The sequence below is a fragment of the Bubalus kerabau genome, chromosome 3 (assembly GCF_029407905.1).
Source record: "Bubalus kerabau isolate K-KA32 ecotype Philippines breed swamp buffalo chromosome 3, PCC_UOA_SB_1v2, whole genome shotgun sequence".
NCBI classification, from domain to species: Eukaryota; Metazoa; Chordata; class Mammalia; order Artiodactyla; family Bovidae; genus Bubalus; species Bubalus kerabau.
In genome coordinates, this window is record NC_073626.1 from 96,249,862 (window position 1) to 96,273,518 (window position 23,657).

A 23,657-nucleotide genomic window follows, 5' to 3' on the forward strand; every position below is an offset into this window, starting at 1 on the left:
CAGCCAAACTGTATTCCTAAGCACAGCATAAAAAGTACAGCCTAATATTTATGCTGTGTGCTCACCACTGACCCTTGTTGGGAAGATGAACATCCATTATCTTCCTTCAGTATCCCTGCCTCAACAACGTTTGCCTTTAAACTATTTGAGAAGGATATTCTTCAGTGTTTGCACTTTGTCGTTGCTTTATCTTGGGCTTCCCTGGTGGCTCAGTGGTAAAGAATCCACCTGCAATGCAGGAGATGCAGATTTGGTGCTTGGCTCCAGAAGATCCCCTGGAGGAGGAAATGGAAACCCCCTCCAGTATTCTTGCCTGGAGAAATCCATGGAAAGAGGAGCCTGGTGGCCTTTAGTCCATAGTGTAGCAAAGAGTTGGACACAACTTAGCAACTAAACAACAAGAACAACATAGCTTTATCTTCCCTTACAGAACTCAACAGAATTGTAATTGCTCTTACTAAGATTCGATTCCTTTCCAGAAATGAGGCAGCAATAGCTGACATCTGAAATAACTCTATATCCCAGGCTCCCCTATTATTGAGAAACTGCATTCTCAGCTACACACCACTTCATTTTTGTAATCCAGTAGAATTTGTTCAGGAAATTTTTCCAAGTCAATTACAAGTAAATAAAAAATATCTCACTTGAATCATAGGTTGCTGTCTAAATTGGACAATAATTTTTGTTAATTTCCCTCATTCTAGTTATTTCTTCAGTGAACCTGGGAAACAAATTAAAGTGATGCTCCACCCTGGATGTTAGAAAGAAGCAGTCCTTCCACACATATTCAACCATCCCAGTGATTAAGGTGTTAATTTCCTGATTTAAGTGAAACCAATAGAGTTTATGCAATGTTAATATAATGTCCGATCTGTTAAGAATGGTTGTAAATGTTGTAAGTGCCCACAGACTTATGAATTGTTAGTGAGAGGAAGAGATCTAAAAGCAATGGAAGAGAGAGAGGGCCACAAACAAATTATTTCTCCCTGGATATTGGGGATTTAGGAAACTCTAATATTAATCAGCAGCATTTTTATTAACTCAAGCATGAACCCCAAATTCAATGTCTATTTCTTAAATCATACTGTGCTAAAACTAACTTCTTTAGATTTAAGACACAGAAATCATACATTTCTGTTTTTTGTTTTTGTTTTGTTTTTTTCATTTTTCTCTACTGTGCTTATGATCACTCACCAGGCAGAGGCTGATAAAACTCTGAATATTTATGTGGAACACAGGAAAGAGCCCTGCTGTGAGCTATTAGCTCAGCGGATGACGTGTGCTCCCAGTTGGAAGCTGAAGGGATGGGAAAGACACTGTTGCAACCCTTTATAAGAAGCACATAAAAAGCACCTGTTTGCCTGCTTCATTAAACTTCCCCTAATGAACGCCTCCAGGGAGCAGAACAGGGGGAAACTTCTTTCCCTTCTGCTATAAATAGAGAAAGGTATTTAAAACTTCTCATTTAAATGTGAGTACTGTTATCTGTAACAATTTGCAAGAATGTAATACTCTTTAGGAATAGAAATGAGCCAGGACTTGCATGTATTCATGATGACAGACAGCAAGGAAGATGGCTCCTTGTATGGCACTGAAAATTGTGTTCTCCGAGATCAAAGTCACAGATGTTTGGAGCTTTCTCTGCCAAACTCCTGCCCAACAACTGCAACATCAACAACAACAAAACTCCCCTGGGCTACTACCTTTTCTAAGAAACTCTCAAGCATCTCACCTCCCTAACATACATTTTAAGAATGCAGAATATGTGTTTTTTATTAAAGTACTTATTACCCTGTAATATTATCATTGATTTACTTCTTGCCACTCTCAGGCAAGCACAATTTCTCATTTTACACTGAGTCTCCAGCCCTTCACCCTCTGAATGTTTCTGCCACAGAACTCGCACTCATTAATAAAGTGTGGATTGGTGCAATAAACAGTAATCATTGTCTTTCTTCAGCTTCTGTGAGACTGTGCTTAGCCTCTGACCACACCATCTCAGTCTCCTTTGTAGTCAGTCTCCTTTCCTTCTGTTCAATGCTTAACTAAATTCTTAGGTGTGGGCACTGTTGAGCATCCACCTTCCCCTCCCTACCCTTTTCATTCAATAATTATTTGGGGGGCCTCATCTACAGACTTGTTTTAAAGCAGCAGTTTCCAAATTGTAAACTGCAAGGCCATCAGTGGAATGTTGGAAAAAAATATCAGAATTTCTATCTATGGTATTTTTCAACCTCAGTCTTTTACAATTTCTATATGAAATGCACATTACACACAAAATTTATAGGTATTTAAATCATTATAAATATATATAAAGTTGGATGCAAGCTCAGGATTGTATTAGATATGTATTTTTATTGGTGAGGTGAAAAATATGCAAAATAAAAAATATATTGGCTGCCTCTCCAAACAAACAGTGGGTACAAATCATAACCTTTCTCATCAAATCTATTCCTTTTAGTCTCTTCCCCAACTTGGCAGATGACACTGGTACTCAACAGCCACTCAAGATGAAGGATGCCCTCCTCCTCCACATTCACCCACTTACCAAAGAATCTATCCTACAAGCAGAGGTGAATGCTTTTGTTCTGTGAACAGATCTGCCAGCTGCCCATTCTGACAGTCTTATTATACCTTGCAGTTGGGACAGTGTTTAACAGGGTCCAGAGTGCTCTTTGGAAAACCCAGCCATGAACGATCTAAAAATATTTCACTGATTCCCCCCAAATCAAGTTTAGTGTTCATCTTCATGTCCTTTCAGCCCCTGCAGCTCCTGTCTTCCTCTCATGTACCCAGAGAGAAATAGATGTGCTTCCTTGAACACAGGAGACAGCACACGCCTCTGGGCATTCACACACACAGGTTTCTCTTACTGGATTGGCTCTTCCCCTACTGTGCCCACTAAATCCCACTCTCCTTCAAAATGCAGCTCACTATGCACCTCCGATGTTCTACCAATTATCTCTCAAAGCTGGAAAAAAAGTTTGTGTAGTGATTCCCCAGTCACATGCAGTTAGTTTTCAACTAAATGAACATAGCACTGGAGGCAAAATACTGTCAGAGTCTTAATTACACCATTTCATAAGTATGCATTTATTCATAGGTGATTATATTAATTATCTTTTATTTTTTTACTTTATATTTTTTATAATTGTCTTACTTTCACAATTTTATAATTAATTATCTTTGGACTGAAACCTTTATCTCACTGTTAAAATGTTTATGTTAAAATGTCTGTCTTCCCACCAAAATGTAAATACTTTAACAGTAGAAATTATCACTTGTTTCATAATGAAGTGTTCTATATGATTAGATGCTCAGTGTATAATTGAATAAATAAATGACAAACTAAAGTGGGAAGGATTATCATCATGAAAAACAAAAATAAGAAGCAAATATGTGGTTTAACTTAAAAACTGATATACTTTATGCCCTTGGACTATATAAACTTAGGCAGAGAACTTAAGTTTTATGTTGTAACTTTTCTATTAGAAAAATGATCTACTAGCATTTAGCATCCGCTTTGCATAGTGTTCCTGCATAAATTAATTAGACTTTTTAAAAATGCTTGGAGTTCTATCAGAAGAAGCACTATACACTGAGATACCTATCTATACCAAATAATCTTTATAAATATCCTCTGTATGGTGGTTTTCATTAATAGATATACTTTCTAAATGTATATGTCTTCCTTTAAGAGAAAATAAGCACATTTAAGAGTATAAAATGGGATTATAATTAAATTGTTGTGCATCAAAAGGAAATTTTTGAAGCTATAATGGATGACATAAAAATCCACTGATAAAAATGTGCAGTTTAGAAGCAATTTCTATTCAATTATCTCAATGACCTCATATTTATCAATAAAATAACCTATTTGTGATTTACTAACATCTCATGGTGTCTTCTATCCATATACTTTTGTCAATGGCCAGGGAATTACTCTGATAATACATTCTAATGATTCCGATCATGCTAATAATGTGCCACTAAAAGGGTTCTTAAACTGGTTTTGGAAACTATCAAAATAGAAGAGAAAATGTCTTTAAAATGAGTTTTTAATAAGAAAAGTGAAAAGCAGTAGGGTAGCAGTATCAAGAAATGGGAAGAGCCACTATGCCAGCCCTTCAGTATTTATTTTTTTTTTTTGTATAAACAATTTTTTTTATTTTTTTATTTTTTTAATTTTATTTTATTTTTAAACTTTACATAATTGTATTAGTTTTGCCAAATATCAAAATGAATCTGCCACAGGTATACATGTGTTCCCCATCCTGAACCCTCCTCCCTCCTCCCTCCCCATTCCATCCCTCTGGGTCGTCCCAGTGCACCAGCCCCAAGCATCCAGTATCGTGCATCGAACCTGGACTGGCAACTCGTTTCATACATGATATTTTACAAGTTTCTTCTCAAGCATCAGGATGAAACCCATCCCTGGAACAACTAATGAGTTCTCCTCTTAGAGAAGAAAAAAAAAAAAGAAGCATTACTGAGGACAGACTGAGTTCAGATTCCTTTTGATTGCATTTTTGTATAAATCCTTAGATCCTCAATGAAGCTAACAATCCCTAAGCTTTTGAGAACCCAAATTAAGCTTGAAAAAAAGATCTTAACTCTTAAGTCACCAGAAAATTTTGGAAAATTATGAACTTCAAATGACTCTCCTGAGGTCACTAAATTTAGCCACTAATCCTCCTAAGAAATCAGCAACTCAACCTGCCTGAATTGCTTCAGTTCAGCTCAGTCATGAAGTTGTGTCCGACTCTTTGAGACCTCATGGACTGCAGCACTCCAGACTTCCCTGTCTGTCACCAACTCCCAGAGTTTACTCAAACTCATGTCCATTGAGCCAGTGATGCCATCCAACCATCTCATCCTCTGTCCTCCCCTTCTCCTCCTGCCTTCAATCTTTCCCATCATCAGGATCTTTTCAAATGAGTCCGTTTTTTGCATTAACTGGCCACCTTTCGCAAAGGTGGAGCTTCAGCATCAGCATCAGTCCTTCCAATGAATATTCAGGACTCATTTCCTTTAGGATGAACTGGTTGGATCTCCTTGTAGTCCAAGGGACTCTCAAGTCTTCTCCAACACCACAGTTCAAAAGTATCAATTTTTCAGTGCTCATCTTTGTTTATAGTCCAACTCTCACATCCTTACATGACTACTAGAAAAACCATAGCCTTGACTAGATGGACCTTTGTTGACAAGGTAATGTCTCTGCTTTTTAATATGCTGTCTAGGTTGGTCATAGCTTTTCTTCCAAGTAGCAAACGCCTTTTAATTTCATGGCTGCAGTCGCCATTTACAGTGATTTGGGAATCCCCCAAAATAAAGTCTCTCACTGTTTCCATTGCTTCACCATCTATTTGCCATGAAGTGATGGGACTGGATACCATGATGTTAGTTTTCTGAATGTTGAGTTTTAAGCCAACTTTTTCATTCTCCTATTTCACTTTCATCAAGAGGCTCTTTAGTTCTTCTTCACTTCCTGCCATAAGGGTGGTGTCCTCTGCATATCTGAGGTTATTGATATTTCTCCCGGCAATCTTGATTCCACCTTATGCTTCATCCAGCCTGGCATATTGCATGATATACTCTGCATATATAAGTTAAATAAGCAGGGTGACAATATATAGCCTTGATGTACTCCTTTTCCTATTTGGAACCAGTCTGTTGTTCCAGGTCCAGTTCTAACTGTTGCTTCTTAACCTGCATATAGGTTTCTCAGGAGGCAGGTCAGGTGGTCTGATAGTCCATCTCTTTAAGAATTTTCCAGTTTGTTATGATCGACACAGTCTTAGTGTGCATCTTATTCATGATCTCTGGAGATAAAGATGCTATAATTATCCAGTTGTTAGTTGTCTTCCTGCCTGAAATCTAAAGTCACTATACCTATAAAAATAATTAATCTAAATAATAGCTCAAATACATAGTTACATATCATTTTTTAAATGGGTTTTCTTTTTTATGGAAATACAAGTAGGTGTCCAGCTCATATTTACATCATCCAATGTTTACTTACTTAATTTGGCATCTGCAGCCATCCCAACATGGAAAAAGGTTAAAGATGGACATCTGCCGTCATTAATAGCCATGAAAGCAGACATCCTCTAAAAAGCAAAGATCTTCAGGCATGTTACGTGATGCTGGGAGGCTAAGCATCATTTATGAAAGATTCCGAACACTCTAGGTATTCTAGATTTATCCAAGAAATAATACAAAAGTGCTCAACCAAACTCAGAGCAGTCAGATGTAATATATCCTGCCAGTGCCTTGTCATTTCATTTTCTAACTCCCACAACTTTAGCTTCTGAGTGTAGCATTCTATTTGTGATATAACATGGGGGGAAATTGTGTTTTAGAATTTTTGTTACAGAAATATTTTCCATTCAAGCCTATTGCTGTATAATTTATAACAAGAATGAGCTGGCACTGGAACAGCTTGGTTTTTCAAGTAATTGAAAAATAAATTTTATGAGAATAAATTCTACACGCCTAGATATGGTACATGGAACAACCCAAGGGGCAACAAACTCACGAAACAGTACTGAGACATTTCTTCTGACCAGCAGGTGGCGCTGGAATCCACCAATGTTAGTCATTGGAAATTTATGAACTACTTTTGCTGTCTAGTTTACTTACCTCTTTACCTCTAATTTTCTATTTGAAATTTTCCTCTTTTTATCGTGGTTCATTATGTCATGCTGTACCCAGTTTTTTTCCCTAATAAGCAAAGGACTCAAAGGAAACTGTAAAACCTCCGGAACTGATCGATTAACTCTGCTAAAAATATCAACTCTCAATATTTTATAATAAACATATTATCAGTCCTGTGGATTATTAGGCAAAGCCATTTAAACCTTAGAAAATATCAATTTTACAGTTTATAAAAAGAGTCCTATTTAGATGTTAAAATGCATGAACTGGCAGCACTTTAATGTAACGTTAAGCTAAATGGGTAGAGAAAAATCACAGGAGCCTTGGACACAATAGACTCACTTATTAACTCCTAAGTATATGTCGAAGGGACACTTATAGACATAAGTAATTTAACATGTATGTGTGTGTATGCCAGTCACTCAGTCGTGTCCGACTCTGGGACCCCATGGACTCTAGCCCTCCAGGCTCCTCTGTCCATGGGATTCGCCAGGCAAGAATACTGGAGTGGGATGCAAGTTCCTTCTCTGTTAACATGTATAGAATGACAAAATTAATAAAATTAAGGAACAAAATAAGTCATTTAGTCCAAGGCTCTAAATGATCTGGTTAACATATGAGTATTATACACACTTATGTGTCTAAGGCAGAAATCACTAACCAATTATAGTACTGAATTGTTCTGAGTCAAATCAAACCTTTTTTGTTTTTTTTCAATACAGCTTTTCCTTCAGACGAAATCAATTTGTCATCTCTAGAAATGATATGAAAAACAAGCCCCAGAGTGCTATCACCAAAATGGCAGTGTAAGAAACCTTCATCTCCTGACAAATATCAATAATGAAACAGCTAGCCAAGAACAAAAACAGCTCTGGGAGAGCTCTGGAGTCCAGGTAAGAGACTTTAGCAACATGGTGGAAGAAAAAGCCAGAGAATAACCACACAGGTAGAGAAGAAAATCAGCTTAATTTTGCCTGCATCATCTAATCTGGCACTGCTCAGTGCAATCAGCGAACTTCCCACCTAGGAAGTGTTCCTCTCACCAGAAAAAGAAGAGCAAAAGGAGTCACGAGCTTCCATAGCCTTTTAGGGCGCTGCCCAAAACATCCTGCTTCCACCTGGACTGGCAAAGCTAAGACATAAAGAGACAAACATGAACAAGGAAGAGAAGCAGGGGCTACCAGTAGCAGCCACACAGCAGAAACAATCCTGGTCCACAGTGACCTGCTCTACAGATAAACCCAGCAGCTTTCAACACTGAAGAAACCAATGACCAGCAGCCTGCATGGACCCCTTGCAGATTGCACTAGCTTTGACCCACAGGTATTCACATTAACTAAGTACAGCCACCTGAGTCCCTCCCCACCCCCACCACTACCTCTGGAGCCCAGGAGCTGAACTGACAGCTAGTCCAGACTTCTGTGGCTATGTGATTGCAAGATGCCAGCCTAGACCTCTCCAGCTGCCCCTATCACCGTGTGTGTACTTGTGGCTAGCCCTTGAATGAACTTGTATGCGTCAGTCCTGACACCTATCACTGGCCTCCACTGCATGCAATTGCCCAAGGAGAGACCGGGCAGCCGTGGGAGATCACACCAACAGCCAGAACCCGTGCAGCTGCACGTGGGCCCAGATCAGTCTCTGTCTTCTGTCACTGGCTTGCATCACTGTGTTCACCTGCAAGTAACCCTCCAGTTATGTATCTGCACACCTTCAGCCTGAATCCAATCACCAGCCTCCAATACTATGCATCCTCAATGAATCCTAGAAGCCACATGACTGCAAGCCAACAGCCAGGGCCTGTGCAGGTGCTAGTGAGTCCATGGTTGGCCCTGGCCCATGCTATCTGCCCTGGCATCCACCACTACATGTATGTCTGTCCTTCACATACACAAGTACCTGCCACAGGACCCCACAGCTCAGTACGTGCACACCATTGTCTCTAGCCTCAGAAGAAAAGAAGAGAACACATATTTGAAGAAATAATGGCTGCTGCTGCTAAGTCGCTTCAGTTGTGTCTGACTCTGTACAACACCATAGACAGCAGCCCACCAGGCTCCCCTGTCCCTGGGATTCTCCAGGCAAGAACACTAGAGAGCGTTGCCAAATAATGGCTGACGGCTTACCAAACCTAAAAAAAGACTTGGACATCCAAGTACACAAAGTCAACAGGTTATCCCAAAATTTCAATTCAAAATGGCCTTCTCTGAGACATTATTATAAAACAGTCTAAAATCAAAAACAAAGAGAGAATTTTAAATGCAGCAAGAGAAAAAAAAAATTTTTTTTAATACAAGAGAGCCCTCATAAAGCAATCAGCAGATTTCTCAGCAGAGAACTTGGCAGGCCAGGAGAGAGTAGGATGATATATTCAAGGCGCTAAAAGAAACTGCCAACCAAGCATACTTTACCCAGGAAAGTTGTCCTTCAGAAATGAAAGTGAGATAAAGACATTTCCAAATAAACAAAAGCTGAAGGGGTTTATCACCACTAGAACTGACTTATAAGAAACCCTAAAAGAAGTTCTTCAAGCAAAAACAAAAGGATGCTAACTTGAAAACATGAAAATATACAACAGACTGGTAAAGGTAAGAACAGAGTCAGATTCAGAAGTCTAACACTGTAATATGGTGGTGTGTTAATCACCTAAATCTATAGGTTAAAGGACAAAGGTATTAAAATAGCTATAGCTACAATAATTTGTGACTACAAAAAAGAAAAGATATAAATTGTGATATCAAAAACATAAAAGGAGGGAATATAAGGATAGATTTTTATATTACACTGAAGTTAAACTGTTAGTGTAAAATAGACTCTCCTATCTCTAAGACGTTTCATGTAAGTCCATTATAACCACAAATCAAAGACAAACAGTATTTTTTAAAAAGATTGAAAGAAGGGAATCAAAGTGTACCACGATGAAAATATATAAATTCACAAAGGAATGGCCCAGAGGAAGAAACTATAAAAAGAAAACTATAAAAGAGCTAGAAAACAATATAAAAGATTGCTTAAGTCCCTCATGCCCAGTCACTCAGTAGTGCCCAACTCTGTGACCCCATGGACTCTAGCCCACCAGGCTCCTCTGTCCACAGATTTTTAAGGCAAGAATACTGGAGTGGGTTGCCATTTCCTACTCTAAGATCTTCTTGACCCAGGGATTGAACTCACATCTCCTGCATCTCCTGCATTGGCAGGCAGATTCTTTACCACTGTGCCACCAGGAAGCCCCATGTAAGTCACTAACTATCAATAATTACTGAAAATGTAAATGGATTGAATTCTTCAATCAAAAGGCATAGATAGTTGACAAGTGGATTAAAAAACATGCCCCAACTATATGTACCCTTTTATTGTTGTTGTTCAGTTACTAAGTCATGTCTGATTCTTTGCAATCAAATGGACTGTATGTAGCACATTTTAATAATGTTAGTTCTTCCAGTTCATGAATATGGAATAACCTTTCCATTTAAATGTCTTCTTAATTTTTTTAATTTAATTTTATTTTTAAACTTTACATAATTGTATTAGTTTTGCCAAATATCAAAATGAATCCGCCACGGGTATCAAAGTCTGGTAATTTTCAGTGTGTAGATCTTTAACCTCCTTGATTAAAGTTAGTCCTAAGTATTTTTTGTTATTTTTGATGCTACTATGAATGGAATTATTTTATTTTTCAGATGTTTCATTGTTAGTGTATTGAAACATAATTGATTTCTGTATGTTTGCAACTTCACTGAATTTATTAGTTCTAACAGCTATTGTGGAGTTTTTAGGATTTTCTTGATGCAAGATCATATCATTTGCAAACCAAAGCAACTTTAAGTCTTTCTTTCCAATTTGAATGCCTTTTATTTCTTTTTCTTCCTAACTGCCTTGACTTGCACTGCCATGACTATGTTGTATAGAAGAAGTGATAGTACTCTTATTTGTCTCTCTTATCGTAGAGGGTAAGCTTTCAGCCTTTTCACCATTAGTTATGATCTTAGCTGAGGGTCTGTCATATATCAGGGGCTTCCCTGATAGCTCAGTTGGTAAAGAATATGCCTGCAATGCAGGGAATCTGGGTTTGATCCCTGTTTTGGGAAGATCCCCTGGAGAAGGGAATGGCTACCCACTCCAGTTTTCTGGGCTGGAGAATTCCGTAAACTGTGTAGTCCATGGATTCACAAAGAGTTGGACACTCTGAGCTACTTTCACCCTGTCATATAAGGCATTTACTCTATGTAGGTACAGCTATTGGATAAAATGTTCTGTATATGTCTATTAGGTTTATTGGTCTAAAATATAGTTCAATTCTAATATTTTGTTGTTGGTTTTCTGACTGGATGATCTGTCCACTGATGAAAGTAGGAGACTGAAGTTCATTACTTTTATTATATTGTGTATTCCTCCCCTCAGAGATGTTAGCATTTGCTTAATATATTCAGGTGCTCCAGTGTTGGATGCATATATATTTTCATTATTATATCTGCTTAATGAATAGACCACTTTATCATTATATATTGACTTGGTCTTTTGTTTTTGTTTTTGACTTAAAGTCTATTTTGTCTGATATAAGTATAGTTATTCCAGCTCTCTTTTGGTTTCTACTTGCATGGAATATCTTTTTCCATCACTTCACTTTAAGTACACATGTGTCCTTAAAAGCTGAAGTTAGTCTCTTGTAGGCTTCAGGAGAAATATCAACAACTACAGATGATACAACTTTAATGACAAAGAGTGAAGATGAACTAAAGAGTATCTTGATGAGGGTGAAATAAGAGTGAAAAATCTGATTTGAAACTCAACACTAAAATACTAAGATCATGGCATGTAGTCCCATCACTTTGAGGCAAACAGAAGGAAAGAGTGGAAGCAATGACAAATTTTATTTTCTTGGGCTTCAAGATCACTGCAGACAGTGAGTGACTGCAGCCTTGAAATTAAAAGATACTTGCTCCTTGGAAGAAAAGCTATGGCAAACCTAGACAGCATATTAAAAAGCAGAGACACCACTTTGCCAACAAAGGTCCATATAGTCAAAACTATGGTTTTTCCAGTGGTCATGTATGGATAGAAGAGCTGGATGATAAAGAAGGCTGAGCACCAAAGAATTGATGCTCTCAAATTGTGGTGCTGGAGAAGACTTTTGAGAGCCCCTTGGATTGCAAGGAGATCTAGCCAGTTAATCCTAAAGGAAATCAACCCTCAATATTCATTGGAAGGACTGATACTGAAACTGAAACTTCAGTAATTAGGGCACCTGATGTGAAGAGCCAACTCACTGGAAACAACCCTGATGCCAGGAAAGATTGAAGGCAAAAGGAGAAAGGGCAGCAGGGAATGAGATGGTTAGATAGCATCACTGACTCAGTGGATATGAATTTGAGCAAACTCCGGAAGATAGTGGAGGGCAGTGGAGCCTGGTGTGTTGCAGTCTGTGGAGTCACAAGGAGTAAGACACAACTTAGTGACTGAACAACAATCTCTCTAAAAATTCCAAAGGCGTTTTTCACAGAAAAATATATTCTAGATACCTTGATGAACAAAACAAAAGGGGTCCTTTCCATCAAGGAGCACAGAGTGCAGACACTAAGTAAACAAACAGTGTGAGTCTCGTAAGAACTACAAGGAAAGAACTACGATAAAAAAAAAAAAATAGGGAAATATTTATATTGGTTAGTCAAAGAACATGTCTAAATTGTGGAAGAACAGAAATGAAAAATGAGAACCAATCTTAGCAAGAGTACAAAGTATGTGTGTTGGGAAGGTATCTGGAAACAGAGAAAATCCATTCAACAACAACAAAAAATATATGACTGCAGAATTATGTTTTCTCATGACTGTAGATTCTCATTTTCTTCAAAAATTACTAAAAAATGCTGTATCCTTTTCAGTATATCATATCAAATGTTTCAGATTATCTATCTGTTTCATTACTAGTGATGTGTACCTTGATCACATCCTTAAGTTGCTGTGTGCGGGCTGACTTCTATGCACATTTACTACTTTCCTTCTGTAGTTGATAGTTATCTTGATGGAGATACTTGGAGATGATACAAATCCCGTTTGTCTTCAACCTTTGCCCACTAATTTCAACATCCATTGGCAGATCTTGTCTGCAGTATCTATTACTGTGGTACTTGCCTAATGGTTATTTTCTATTTTTCTTTTTTCCTACATTCACTAATTGAAATTCTATTCCGAGGAAATGCTCTTAACTCCCACTTACTCAATCATCTATATTAATAAGGATTCATGGAAATTTATTTTAGGAGTTAAAATTCAATACTGCCATCAGCTTTTTATTGATCAAACTGTTCCCTCTTTGGCCACTAGACCTCCCAGTTTTGCCTCCTTGTGTTGTTTTGACAAATCTCTATCTTTTTGAGCATTTCCTTGTTATCTGGATCCACAAAGGTTTCAAGGCTTATATTTTTACTGTTCTAGACCTAAAACCAACCACTTTGCTTAGAATCTTTGGTTCCTTTTATTGGACAATATAAGTAATACGTAACTCACAGTGCATATTAGATTCACCTGTGGGCCTTTGAAACCACAGAAGGTCTATTGAATCTGAATTTCTGAAGATGCAGCCTGCTACTGCTGCTGCTGCTGCTGTGTCGCTTCAGTCATGTCTGACTCTGTGCGACCCCATAGACGGCAGCCCACCAGGATCCCCCGTCCCTGGGATTCTCCAGGCAAGAACACTGGAGTGGGTTGCCATTTCCTTCTCCAATGCATGAAAGTGAAAAGTGAAAGTGAAGTCACTCAATCGTGTCTGACTCTTAAGAGACCCCATGGACTGCAGCCCACCAGGCTCCTCCATCCATGGGATTTTCCAGGCAAGAGTACTGGAGTGGAGTGCCATTGCCTTCTCTGGAAGATGCAGCCTAGATACCTGAATTTTTAAACAGCTACATAGGTAAGCATGTGCATTTTCCTGGTTGAGAGTCATGATCCTGAATGGCATGGGAAATGTCTGCAATTTTTATAACATGATAAAAATGAAGGTGAAAATCTTTATAGACATCCATCTACTACCACTAGTCTACTTCTAGACAATCCTCTAAAACAAACCAGTAATCTCATTTCCTAGACTCTCCCAGTCTCTTATCCAGATCAGCTATCACCCTCCTTTGACCTAGAATTAAAACCTTGGCAGAGAAGACTAGTTGTAGAGAAAAATGCCAAGAATCTAGGAGAATAATTACTAAATTTTTAAAAAATAAAGAATTAATAAAATGGTAAAAGATACAATTAAACCTTATAAGAAGACAAATTGTTTATTTGTGGGAAGAAAATAAAAGATCCCCCCCTAAATACTTTGCACAAAAGAACTGGAAGAGTCAAGGGAATCCATTAGTATTTTTGTGGGCCCTGAAGTTGACCCTTTTAATGTTCTTCTCTGGATATGAATAAAGAATGGAATTCATGTCTAAATATTTAGATTATTTAACAATTTCTCAAACATAAAAAGGACTTAATGAATAGCAATTCTATCATATTTTTCTAGTATGTTCTCACTTCCCAAAATGGCTATTTCACATCTCTCCTCTTATCCCAAATATCATATGTCCACCCATATTCATCTGATGCTCCCTGTTTATATTCCATTGAGAAAACAGAAGCAACTAGACAGGAAATCCCTCCTCTGCCCACCACCTAACTTGCAATCTACCCAAAGCTATATTCATACTTCTCTTTTCACCTTATTACTATGAGTAAAGCATCTCTATTTCTATGAAAAGCTAACACTCATCCTTTTCCATCTCCCAACTACTGTAAATTCTCTGTCTCCTGATTGATAAGGTCTCTGCCTTCAGACCCTTCACCCCCTAATTCATTCAACCAAATTAATTATCCAGTAAAGTAATTCACTCTCATTCTAAAGATAGTTCCTGAGGATTTATTATATTTTAAGTACTGAGAAGTCATGGTCCAGAAAAGCATAATAGCTACATTAAACAGGTCAAGTATAAATTTTGAAGACATATATGTAAACAGATACTTAAGACACCAAGCTCTAAATATGATAATAATGGGACATTTCTAGTCAGAAGCATTATCAAGGAATGAGAATATTGCCCTTCCTACCCTAATTCAAGTCATATCATTTATTTGGACTAGAATGCAATGGATTCATGATTAGTCTTTTTCTTCTAGGCGTCCCAACACCACAGTTCTTTCTGTATGTAGTAACCAGACTGATTCCTCAGAAATAAACTTAGTCATGCAATTGTCATGGGCCTTTTGTAGATGCAGGCAGAGATCCTTAATGTGCCTACCAGGGTTCACAGTGGCTTGGCACTTGAATATCTATTTAATCTCTTTCCACTCTTCCAGCATACATTCTCACCAAAAAATGAGCTCTTTTAATTTCTCAGACACTTATTTTTCCTCTTACCATTGAATCCCTGAACATAATTAATATTCTTTTTGTCTCTGGATCCCTTTTGTCCAGCTAACTCCTAATTGATATTTAGGTTACTTGGAGCAGCAAAGGTTCCTTAACTCATTGTAGTTATACTACACTGGGCACCAGCACTAAGTGATCCCATAGAATCACATATTGATCCTAACATTCATCACATGGTATTACAACTTTATATTCGTTACTTTATATTGATGAAAAGCCACCTTTTTTCATCCAATGAGATTCTAAGAAACATCTTTCTCACCATTGTTTTCTTATATCTTAGTTTTTGGTACATATTGCTAGCTGAATGGATGATCAGGGTTGTTCATTTTATGCTGGCTATGAATGGTTGGGTAAATATTTTCTAAGAATTATGTGGATAAAGGAGGAAGACTTACAGAGATAAGGGGCTAGCAAGTATAAAGCACCAAACCCTGAAATAGCAAGTCATGTTCAAGGAACTACAAAGGATTCCCTGCTAATGGAGCAGAGGGGGCTGGACCAGAGAAGTAGGGGCATTAAGCTGTAAAGAAGATAGACCAGGAAAAAAAAGATCTATTGAGCAGCTTACACTTTAGAGTGAATCTTATGGAAAGTCATGAAGGGTTTAAACCCCTCTGATTTTGTTTATGAAGAAAAGATAGTGTACAAGCTGGGGCTACAATCCCTTTCTCAAAATCCAACCTGGAAATGGACCAGAAAGATTGAAAGCTCAGTGTATCTTAGGGTGATACCTGGCATTTAACCATAACATTTAGAAACCCCTAGGTCTTGGGGTGGGGTAATAAAAGATCTGTACTTTGAAGAGAAGGCCAAAAGACATGAGACTAGGAAGATGTGGGTCAAGGAGTGGATAGCCATGGGAAAAACATTGTATATGTATAATTGACCCCTGAACAACACGTTTGACCTGGGCAGGTCCACATATACGTGCGTCTTGTTCCATAGTAGACGCTACAGTACTTCATGATCCATGGTGGATAGCATCTGCTGATGCAGAGGAACAGAGGATTTGGAAGAACTGCAGATACAATGGATTTTTCACTGAGGGGAGGGTCAGCTAACTCCAAAACTGATGAAGGGTCAACTGAACATTTCTTTTCCAACATTGCCCTAGACTGATTATTGACCAGAATTACTGGGTAGGAAATTAACATTCTGAGCATAGCACCTGCTAGAGGCAGCAGAATCAGAGTCTTCTAACAGGATGAACAAAGACGTCAACAGCACAAAGAAGCATCTGACCATCCTGGACCCTGACTTTTTACAAATCATGGAAAACTACACAGATGTGATAGTCCCTGGATAACACAGCAAGGACTGGAGCAGAAGTTCCCTGGGAGTGAGTGGAGGTGAGGAATCAGGAGAAGAGATGGGATGGTTTGAAATGAGATTCTAATTCTAGAAATGCTCATCCATTATAAGGCCCTCATCCCCCAAACCTGCAACTCTTCTGGAGGAAAAGAGTCCAAGCCCAGGCTTTTACTTTCTTCCCCTGAAGTTACCTTTATTAGCAAGAAGTAGCTGAAAAGATGTCCAGTCATTACAAAAGTCTGAAACAGAGGTAGCAGAACTATGAAACAGAGAAAAGTAAACATATAGGAAAACCATTTGTTTTCAGAGAGCTGGGAAAGATATGGGCAGGATAAAGAAGGAACATGAAGCAAGAAAACAAACAATTGGTGATGGTGAGCTTGGGAAATACAGTCACTGAAGTAAGGAAATCAATGGATGTGTTTAAAAAGATTTAGTAATTTAATAGACCTAAAGATGATTTCCTAAGATGGAAGATTAGGACAAGGAACTCTTGAAAATGAAATGAGCAAAAGATAGAGGGAGGAAGTATGGCGATAAAATGGATGAGGATTAAGTGAAAAATGTCAATATTAAAAGAATTCCAGAGAAAGAATAAACAGAATTATTTGAAGATAATGAAAAAAAAATTCCCTAAAAGTAGAGAAAAATAAAAAAAAACTTAGATTGAAAATAATGCAAGGTTATAAATATCCTCTAGAAAACAGAACTTAAAGCAACACTCACAGGCTAAAGAGTTTTTGGAAACTGCAATTCAAGGGTGGCAAGAATGAGTGAAAAATGGAAGTGAAGAAGGAGGGAAAGCAGATACAAGGTGGTGTTTTTCCAAGTTCACCACAGCTTTGCAAAAATAAATCACAGCTTGGTGCTCGGTTATATATATTGTATTCCAGACAAGTGAGCATCTCAGAGAACAGGATTTATCTGCCAACTCCTCCAGCTTTCTGACTTCATTGCCTCACAAGGCATAAACTTCCCTGAACTTCTGACTTGTGTTATGTACCCCTCCTACCCTCCAACCAGGCTGCCTACACTTCTGTACTTCCTCTGAGATTATAAGTAGTGGGAAAGCTCATAGCCTCCCTGAGTCCCATCAGGTCAACCCTGATCAAGAAAGCCACAGCAGTGGGCATAATCAAGGCTGTATGGAAGTTCTGGACTTTGTTCAGGAAGGTTGAGACAGCCATCATGCTTAGTGGAGTCCAGGATGTTCCTTAGGTAAGTAGCCAAAAACTGAACAGGAGGGGCCAAGCAATTGTGGGAAGATCCATAAACTGGATCCGGTAGAAATGGATAGAAGACATACTCTCTGCTGCATTAACACCAACAAATAAAATAGTACAGTTATTTTTGAAACAGCCAAAAATGCATTCTTTGGTGTTTACCCAAAGAAGCTGAAAACTTATGTATACATAAAAGCCTCCACACAGATGTATATAGCAGCTTTATCCATAATAATTGCCAGAACTTGTGAACAATCAAGATGTTCTTCAGTAGGTGAGTGAATAAGTAAACTGTGGTCCTTCCAGACAATGAAAAATTATTCAGTGCAAAAAGAAGTGAGTTTTCAAGCCATGAAAAGAAATGGAGGATAGTTAAATGCATCTTACTAAGTGAAAGCCAATCTAAAATGGCTACTGTTGTATGATTTCAATTATATGCATAGCACTAAGAGTGAGCCCTAATGTAAACTATGGACTTAGGGTGGTGCTGCTGCTGCTGCTAAGTCGCTTCAGTGTGTCCGACTCTGTGCGACCCCATAGACGGCAGCCCACCAGGCTCCCCCGTCCCTAGGATTCTCCAGGCAAGAACACTGGAGTGGGTTGCCATTTCCTTCTCCAATGCATGAAAGTGGAAAGTGAAAGAGAAGTCGCTCAGTCGTGTCCGACTCCTAGCGACCCCATGGACTGCAGCCTACCAGGCTCCTCCGTCCATGGGATTTTCCAGGCAAGAGTACTGGAGTGGGGTGCCATGGACTTAGGGTGACTCGGGTTCAATCCCTGGGTCGGAAAGATCCCCTGGAGAAGGGGATCCACTCCAGTACTCCTGCCTGGAAAATCCCACGGACAGAGGAGGCTGGTAGGCTACAGTCCATGGGGTCACAAAGAGTCACAACTAAACGACTGCATTTTCTTTCTTAATGTAGCTTAATCAGCTGTAACCAACATATCACTCTGATGGAGAATGGTGACAATGGGGGAGGCTATGCATGTGTGTGGTCAGAGAATATATGGGAACTTTCTGTACCTTCCACTAAATTTTGCTGTGAATCTAAAATTGCTCCAACTATAAAGTCTAAACTATTATACAGAGTGAAGTAAGCCAGAAAGAAAAACACCAATACAGTATACTAACGCATATGTATGGAATTTAGAAAGACGGTAATGATAACCCTGTATGGGAGAGAACAAAAGAGACACAGATGTATAGAACAGTCTTTTGGACTCTGTGGGAGAGGGAGAGGGTGGGATGATTTGGGAGAATGGCATTGAAACATGTATAATATCATATAAGAAATGAATCGCCAGTCTACGTTCGATACAGGATAGAGGATGCTTGGGGCTGGTGCACTGGGATGACCCAGAGGGATGGTATGGGGAGGGAGGTGGGAGGGGGCTTCAGGATGGGGAACACATGTACACCCGTGGTGGATTCATGTTGATGTATGGCAAAACCAATACAATATTGTAAAGTAATTAGCCTCCAATTAAAATAAATAAATTTAAATTTAAGAAAATAAATAAATAAAATTCAAACATAAACACATACACACACACACACACACACAAAGACAAATCTAAAAGCTTTTAGAGATAAAGCTCACTTAAGAAGGAAAAAAGTGAAAATTTCTCAGTTATGTCCGACTCTTTGTGACCCCATGGACGATACAGCCATGGAATTCTCCAGGCCAGAATACTGGAGTGGGTAAGCGTTTCCCTTCTCCAGGAGATCTTCCCAACCCAGGGATCAAACCCAGGTCTACCACATTTCAGGTGGATTCTTTACCAGCTAAGCCACAAGGGAAGCCCAAGAATACTGGAGTGGGTAGCCTATCCCTTCTCCAGCGGATCTTCCTGACCCAGGAATCAAACCAGGGTCTCCTGCATTGCAGGTGGATTCTTTACCAACTGAACTATCAGGGAAGCCCTTAAGAAGGAAAGTGACACTAAATTTATCATTAACAAAACTAGATTAAAGAGGCTAATGACGTATTCTTTTCATATCTTGGAAGGAAGAAGACTTTGAATTCACATCTTAGAGTTAACATTTCACTCATAAGTAAAACAAAGATATTCTCTGGTATATTAGGTTTTGGGCAATTTACAAAGTAACTCCTTTCTGAGAAACAAAAACACATTTAGAGGTTGCTCTCTAGCACAAATAAAGGGTTGTCCAGGAGGAAGAAACAGATCTGGAAAGTAAAAAGCGATAGTCGCTCAGTTGTGTCCGACTCTTTGCAACCCTATGGACTGTAGCCTGCCAGGCTCCTCTGTCCATGGAATTCTCCAGGCAACAAATACTGCAGTGGGTTGCCATTTCCTTCTCCATTGGAAAGTACAGGAGTAACTGAATTAATAAAAGTTTTATATTCTAGATGAGTGATGGTCAAAGGAAAAATAAACACATCCAAAACTCAGGTACCCAACTGACAAAAGAAGTGTGCAGTTAATGAAAGAGGAAACATTGGGTGGTGATGTATTTATGGTCTTGGTGGTGAGGGTGTTTCACAGGTGTATACTTATTCCCAAACTCATTGAATTATATACACTAAATATGAACAGCATTTTAATGTGTTGGTTATACCTCAATAAAGTGTTTTTTTTTAAAGGGTAGAAATTTTCTGAGGGAAGTGAAAATTTGTTCAGATTACTTTCTTATTCACTAGGCATAGATATTGATAAGCTTTAGAGATTAATAAGGAAAACAAGCAAAAATTTTGATCTGAGTAACTTAGACCAAAAATTTAGTAAGAAGCAAAGGAATCTGATTTGTTCAAAGAAAGAAAGTATTGGAAATAAAATCCGCTCAATAGGATGGAAAAGCTAAGTTTTAGGAAAGCAGGAATTTCAATAAATATAAATCTATACAAGTAACTAAATGAGATTAGAAATTCTCAAATTAGGAGGAAAGGACCACAGTAGTGCACTGTCTTTAGCAAATATATTAAACCCAAAAGAATACAGAGACTGAAAATAGAAAAGGGGGAGTAGGATATATGTTCAATTGTTTATCTTTATCAGTATGCATTCAGTGGCTATTTAAAAAATTCAATACTATGTCTGAAGTTCAAGTTTCCAATAGATCGCCTACTTCTTTGGGATTTCTTTCCTTGGAAGATTTTAGATTTTTTTTTTAAATTAACAAATAACATATGTTGAGATTTATTAATTAATATTACAGAGCCTGATGCTACAGATGCCTAATATATATCATATGGAGACCAAATGTTCAAACAACACTGGAGTAAACTCAGCTGGGCAGAAAACTATTTCACTTCTCCTTTGCTCGGCATCTGTTTTTCTCTCCCCAAAGGCAAATTAAGAATGAGTAATAATAATAATAGCAATAATAATCTCTTTTGCTCCTCAAAGGCAAATTAAAAATGAGTAATCATCACGTCTGTTTATCGACCACATGCTCTTAACATGGTCCAGGTGTTAGCCTAAGTCTGCTAATGTGTATTAACTCATTTACTCTGCACAGTAACCCTGTGAGACAGATACTGTTATTCTCCCAGTTTTATAGATGAAGGAGTCAAGGCACTAAGGCATTAATATCACAAAGCTAATAAGTAAAGCAGCTGTGACTGGAATATAAACAATTAGTCTCCAGAGCTCATGCACATCCCTGCTGTCAATGAATTCACAAAGGTTGCTCTATTCTCATCTGTAGCCCTCTCAAATGGCGACTGTTTATCCTTCCACCGACTTAGCTCATTATGCCTCAAAGAGGTGCAGGTATTCTTCATACCCCTCATTGTTGCTTCCAAACAACTGACACTCCTTCTTCCTGAAAAACCCACTTTTAAGTTCAAAACATCAGTCTTTACCATAAACTACTTTGCTTTGTGGCAATCAACCCCATACTCGGTCCTCCTCCCTTCCTTGAACACTGAGCACCTGGGTCACGCCATTCTCACGACTACTACCCTGGTGATGGGTTTTAGCATTCTCAGTGTCTGCACAGATAACCCTCCAATTCCCTGGCCTCTCAGTTCAGCTAGCCCTGATTCCTCCAACCACCCAGTCCCCACAATACCTCAGCCCCTCTCACCCTAGCTCATGCAGTAGGTCGTGCATAAATTAACCATAACTGTACCTCCTCCATTATCTCCTATTCAAGCAACCTGCTCTCTGACCACAGCCTCTTAGCTTTCCAACACACTAATTTTAGTACCCAGAGTCCAATTACTCTTCATCTTCACTGGGACCTGATTTATTTGACTGACTGCCTATTCTTGCTCCTACATCTCCTTCCTGTTTTAGCTTCTCTCTTACCAATGTAAGATTAAATGCTTCATCATTATTAATGCTTTGTATTCACCCGGGAAACTCGGGCTCCCACCTTGTTTTGTTGTTATGTGTTTGGCAAGCCCTCAACCCTGGTAAAAATCAACTTACTTCATTTACAAATTCACTTACTTCATGTACTCTGCACCTGTACTGATATAGACGACAGTGACTAGTGAAAAATATACAACCATACGAGCTAGCATAAACTTAATTCATAGCCATTAATATCATCTAGTCCTGGTCCATTCTCACTCCCTGTCTCCTAGAGTTATGTTATTCTTTTGCCTCAGACATCTGACACATTCCACTCCCTGGCTTTCTATTAATATTTCATTAAGACAAAACAAAAATAACCTGAAGAGAAGTTCCACTGTTTCTCGAAAGCCCCCTGAATCTGTACTCATACATTCTGTCTTCTCTCCTAGGATCTATGGATGACCTGCTTTGGCGCCAAGCTACAGTCACTCCCTTTATTTTTGTACCAAATCCCAGCGCCTCTTCCATATGCAAAGACGTTCTTTTTGAAATTTCTCCTTTGTTCTGTCTCAGTAGTTTCTTCCTTTCTGTGGGATCATTCCCACGAACATACAAACATACTTTAATATCTCCTATCAAAAGAGAGAGAAAGCAAGGAAGGGGAAAAGGAGAGAGATTTTTCGTTCTTACCTTTCCAACAAGTCTGTGTGTCCAGCAGTGACCTCCTCGTTGCTATATAACGTACACCAGCCAAGGCTCTGTTCTGGGCAGTATCTGACTAGTAACTAGATACTCTCTTTCTTGAAACATTTTCTTCGGCTAAAACCTGTAATGCAGCTCTCTCTCCCATTTGCTACTTCACTGACCACATTATCTTTGTTTCCTTTGCTGATACACTCTACCTTCTTTTGCTTCTAAACCAGTGCCTCTCTATTCTCAATGCACATAAGAATCACCTGGTAAGTTTTTAAAATACGCTGATGCCCAGGCTTCATCACGACTAATTAAATCAGAATCTCAAAGGGCAAGGTAACCGGCTTAGGCAATTTTGTTAAAGGTTTCCCAGGTGATTCCAATGTGTAGCCAGGCTGAGAACTACAGCTGTAAATACTGGTGTGCCCCAGGGCTCCATCTCAGACCTTGACTGTTTTCCATCTATACTTCCCTAGGTGATCTCATCCAACCTTCTGACTTCAAATACCATCAGTGCCTGGTGGCTTCTAAATTTATATCTGCAGCTCAAACCTTTCCTCTAACTTGGAATTCTGTATATGACTCCCTGTTGCCATCTACATGTGGATGTAAAATATTTTTCCCAAAGTGACGTGTCCTGCACTCATCCCTGTCTAAGTAACTAGCAATTCCATCTGTCCAGTTACCTGGACCCACACGGAGGTAAATGTTATTATCTTGGAGTCATCATTTATGCCTCTCTCTCTTCTATCTCCAAATTGTCAGCCAATTCTGTTTCAAAATAAATCTAGATATGGTTACTTTTCCCACCAGTCTCCATGTTAAACTCTGATGTTAGCCTTATCTTCCTTTACTGCACTGTTGTCATAAGTTATAGCTGGTCTTCTTGATTCTACCCTTGCACGAAGACAACGGTTATGTCTTTTTATAATGTTATTTAGATCATGTCCTGCCATCCCTTAGGAAGGCTAATGGCATCAACCACCTAAACTCCTTTATAATGTGTGCCCCTGCTTCTACTCCAAACTCATCTCCTTACACTCTTATACTTTCCACTCCAAACACATTAAATATTGTAATATTCCTAAAGCATGGCAGTACAC

At 38.7% G+C, this 23,657-nt stretch overlaps 1 protein-coding gene across 8 annotated transcripts in view; it reads right to left on the reverse strand.

Annotated features, from left to right (window-relative positions):
* Nucleotides 1–22,957, reverse strand: part of GALNT13 (polypeptide N-acetylgalactosaminyltransferase 13) — a 952,843-nt gene extending 929,886 nt beyond the window's left edge. The window contains exon 1 of one of the 8 annotated variants that reach the window (XM_055572535.1): nt 22,552–22,926. The gene's annotated coding sequence lies outside the window, so the exon portion shown is untranslated. Of the gene's footprint in view, nt 1–22,551 lie in introns of all 8 variants that reach the window. The other 7 variants (XM_055572540.1, XM_055572532.1, XM_055572531.1 and 4 more) reach the window with 7 other exon arrangements.
* Nucleotides 22,958–23,657: the final 700 nt, after the last annotated feature.